Source organism: Zeus faber (genome assembly GCF_960531495.2).
Source record: "Zeus faber genome assembly, chromosome: 5".
NCBI classification, from domain to species: Eukaryota; Metazoa; Chordata; class Actinopteri; order Zeiformes; family Zeidae; genus Zeus; species Zeus faber.
Window position 1 is genome coordinate 28,870,499 of NC_137192.1, and position 5,000 is coordinate 28,875,498.

The following is a 5,000-nucleotide window of genomic DNA, read 5'->3' on the forward strand; positions in this document are numbered from 1 at the left end:
TGACAGCAACACCGTCAGAGAGGCTGCTCCGCACTCCATGGAAATATGAACAAAACTTGTGGTTGAAAGCACAATGGCGTGAGAAATGTATGAACACATCTGCCACTGTTAGAACCATGTTCCGATCGTCCCAAACACACCCGGCCCTTTGAAGCTCGGCATTTAAGATAAAATGTTTGCTCAAAAGCAAAAACTACTCAAATAAATATGTCAGCGCCGTGGTGTCGCCTTCCAGAAGTCCGTCCTAACCTCTCCCAGCCCCTTGGCCGGCCCGGCTGCTTCTCGTTTTTTGTCTTCTGGAACGCCGAATACAAAGCAAACTCTGAAAAGCCGTGTGCATAAAGGGCCACTTCACCGTGGGGGATTGCTGGCAACTCTTCTGGCGCTTCTGTAACGGCAACAGTGATATTCTTTGAGGACATTCGATTTGTCACACTGATTGTCGGGCTGTTTACCGGGGGGGGGGGGGGGGATGCGCCCGGCGGCAGCCTCCTCTTCCTCGCCGCGGAAGAATTAAGTGCGGGAGCCCACGGCGGAGCGCTCGGTGTGTGGCAGGCAGTCCCGGCCCATTAGACACCGGGAGGATCTCCACCGTCTTTGGGCTGATTCCGCCCCGGCCCCCGGGGGGCGGGGGGAGTTGGGGGAGGGGGGGGGGGACGGAGGACATCACCTGTGGAGAGGCCTGACTCCTCATCATTCTAGGCTTTGCCCACATTTAAAGGATTAGGGGAGCAGAGTCAGCGAGGGGTCACTGACAGGATTTACCCCCCGGGTCAAGGCACGGCGGCACGGGGGGAGCGGCGCAGGGGATGGCGGTGGGAGCTCGAGCCGCTGTGGATAAACTGGGGTTGCAGACTGTTGAGTCTTGTGAGATTAGGATGGAGCCAAGTCTGCAGCGCCGCGATCGCAGATACAGGGCACGATGTGACTTAGCCGCCATATTACAGCCGCACAGACAAACTTTCAGCCCCCTTTGTTATTTTGGTTTTGCTTTCCTTTGCCCAGATCTGAGGAGCAGCGGAACAGTCCAAAATGATGGGCTTAAGGCCTTTGTTTGGGATGGCTTACGGACACAGTGTCACTGCAAGGGCAGAGCAAAACAAAACTGTAGCTTTTTCTTAAATAGCCAAACCGTAAAGTTAAGCTAAACTAACCCTTTCTGAGGGCGGTTCATGTTTAATAATTTCGCCGGGTTTACAGTGTCCTGCAAGATCGATTTTCTAACCTAAATGTTACAGTTCCTTTTGTCGCCCTCGCAGGAGGAGTATACACGCTTTGGTATTCTCTACAACCAGGATAGAAAGTTCAATGAAGATGACGGTCACTTATTAGTCTAATCCACCAATCATGAAATGATAAAATAACATACTTTTTCTATTTTTGCACAGTTCTAAAGTGCATGTTCAGCTGACCAACGGTGGTAAAGGAGATGATTCTAAATATTATAATCTGAATATTGAGGGCTATTGCAGCATTAACTCATAATAATAATAATCCAAATCATCCAAAGACTGTAATAATGTGTAGGTTTAATTGAGTGTATGGAGATTAGAAATATACAGTTATAGTAATTAGCTTTATTATTTTTATAATAATAATAATAATAATAATAATAATAATAATAATAATAATAATAATAATAATAATAATAACAACAACATGTTATTAGTGTTATTTGTATTAATGGTGGTGGTACTATTAGTTGTATTTTTTTCTATCTATATAATACCACGTTTCAATTATTCCTGCAATTTGTTTTGACAGCTAGAAAATTTGGGTGGTATAATTTCGGTGAGCCTCATAATTCAACGATAAAAACGATCATTCAGCCCCCCCCCAATTCCTGCTCATTAGGAAAATAATTTGTTGTCCAAACGACTGCTTGTTGTGTGCTTATTGAACATTTCGTTTGCGGGTGATTTTTGGTGTAATCCGCCAGGACAGGCGCACTTGAAATGTGTGTAAATGAGCCGCTTATCGAGCTCAACTCGGTGATTTCCATCCATCCAGATAAGTGACATCATATCAGCCGGGCCGGTGATTTGCAGATGATTTTCTAGTTTGCCTCCTGCTTAATGGTGCGGGAGTAATAACGGGAAGATAATTCAATTTCACACCAATAGCTCTGTAATGGAGATGTCTTTGATTGAAGGATTTTAAAAGCTGCAGTTTTATCTCACGTGCGCAGGGGAGGAGCGTGCACGCATCTGATTTGGCCTTTTCACATGATGGAGTTATTTGGATTATAAAGTCACTCAGAGGTCGGGCTTTTCGGGGTGGGGTTTGGGTGGCGGGGGGGGGGGGGGGTTGGTGCGTGGGGGCGTGCGCGCGCGCAACCCCCAGAGCACGGACACGCACGGACACGCACGGACACGCGCGCGTCCGTGCGTCGGTGGGAAACAAATACATAAAAGTAAAAGGTTAAAAAAAAAAAAGTTGCAGGAAAAAAAATAATAAGGAAACGAGCCGACCGCTGTTGACTATGGAATTCATTATCATCAAACTAAAATGCCATTTATTCAACCAACGTGCAATTATACCACTTTTAAATGATTCATAAATAAGACATTTTCAATTCTTTTTTTTTCAGTTTCCAACTAAACATAATTTAATGTTGAAACCAACAAATAAACCTTTAAAAATAAATCGCACAATAATAATTCTAATTTTTTTTTGAAGCATTACTGTTGTTGTTGTTGTTATTATTATTTGTGTCAATACCAACAATTATCATCATAATAACTACAATTATAATTATTGTCAGAATATTCAAAGCCCAAACAAAAATCGTCTCATTTATTCCCACATTAACCCTCAATGAACAGTAAACGCAACCCTCACGCAGTGTATCTTTAATTTAGCTCAACTGTGTGTGTTTGTTGGATATTCTGCTTTTTTTGGGGGGGTTTTTCACTTGTCCTGCATGCGCTCTTACGCCGCAGGGGGGGGGAACATAACAGGAATAAGGGTCTTTATTTGACTTCACAGCTCTGGTCCTGCGCATTCCAGCGCGCGCGCACGGCTCCCAGGCGCGCGCGCGTGCGTGTGTATGTGTGTGTATGTGTGTGTGTGGGGGGGGGGGGGGGGGGGTGTAAGACCCTCCTAAATGGGAGCGTTTGGAGAGTGTGCGTGAGCAAATATTTATTTAAAAGACGCAACTTGTCAGACACCACTGTCCCCGTGCTGCGTTGGAGACAGCCGAACCCGAACCCTGCACTTTGGAATAGTTCTTATCGGTGTTATTAATGTAGATGGGCAGAATAATTGGACGATGTAATATCTATCGGTTATTAATGATATTATAGCCTGATTAATATATATCGTTCATCACTTTAATATTCTCATTCATTCAACAGATGTTGCTGTTCAACTAAATATTTTCCCTGGTGCGTAAAATCAATTTATCGCGTTGTCCTGTGTGCCTTTTAGACCGTGACACAGTTTTGTATTATTATTATAATATTATTATTTTTTTGTTTTTGTTTTTTGCCATTCCGGATCTTTTGCATAATTCCTTAAACGTGAAATGACAAGACTCTAAGCACGTGTAAATGTCTTTTCCTTGTTCTGTTTGATGTAACGTGGCTGTAACTTCGCTTTCCGGTTGTCGTCATGCTGGATGCGTTTGGATGATTTGATAATTACAGTGAGCACGAGCAGTCTCGTGTTCGCATGACGATCCCAAAATAAATTCAGTAAATTTAATTACACTAATAATGTTTGAGCTTGTTTTTTCTCCCCCACAAATCCATATAATTTTTGGGGGGAAATGCACATTTTAACACCGGCCGCCCCTGCTCCACCCCCCCCCCCCCCCTAGCCCGAATGACCAAGTATATTAAATGATAGTTATTATTATTATTTTTAAGAGAAACGTCTCCTGCACGGAGGTTCTGGTGGAAGCATCTAGACTATTTCGAAATGGACGTGCATCCACCTGCTTAATTGGCTGCGCCAACAGTCTGCAGCCTGCGGTGCGAATGGGATGGTGGAGCTGAAATGACCGTGAGGCATATTGTTACTTATTGCCAGCAAAGTGCCTCGTTCCGCCTGCTTGAGCTAATGACATTGAAACAGGAGGAATTATCTGTAATTATGGAGATCTCGGGGCGGGATCGGGACGCTTTCATCTCGATGAGCTCCCATCATAATGTCTCGAATTAATTTCAACCGGTTTAAAGGTCGATTCCCCTAAATCTATAGGTTTCCCAAAGGTCAGAGTTTGGAATAACGACGCGTGTATTATATATTACCTTTGTTATTATCGTAAACATTTTTTTTTTTTTTTAAAGAGGAAACGCCTTGACTTTTGTGTCCTGCGCCAAAGTTTACGGTGCAAATTTTAATCGGAAAATGTGACCAAAGCTTATACTCACATGTGCGCTGCCATTGTCCCCAGACGAAAGTCATTTACTTTCACCAAGTGCAAATATTTTGCCTGCGATGCCTTTTGACATCAGCAGCGCCTTTTATGCCTTTTAAGTCCAAATTGACAGACCTCGCATGAAAGGGGTTAAGACAACTTTCAGAGGGGGCCACAATGGGCCTTTGTCTGCGCTCCCTGCCTCCTGACTCCGAATCAAAGGTAGTTTATGGAGTTAAACAAAGGGCCGATGAGGCTTACAGTTGTTTTGTATCTGCTCGGACCCTCGTTTGTTGCCTCGGGATCTAAATGAAACGCTATGGTAATCGTCTCCTCCACGGCACATCAGTCTTCTCAAAGGCCGGTGTTTGGGATGCTAATTGCCGCCAACATTGTTCTCCGGTACAACCACCCCTCTGTTCGCAAGGCAAATAAACTCCGCGGCGCGGAGAGAGCGCACAGGGGCCACGGGGCGGCACCACCTCCAGGTGGGAACGCCGCTCCGCGCAGCGCCACAAGTCAGAGCCGTCCCCGGGGAAGGAGCGGCGGCGGCGGCGGCGGCGGCGGCGGCGGCGGGAGCGGGAGCGGGGACGCGCCGCCGCGTGTGGACGGGTCTGCGCCGTCGCTCGGACGCGTT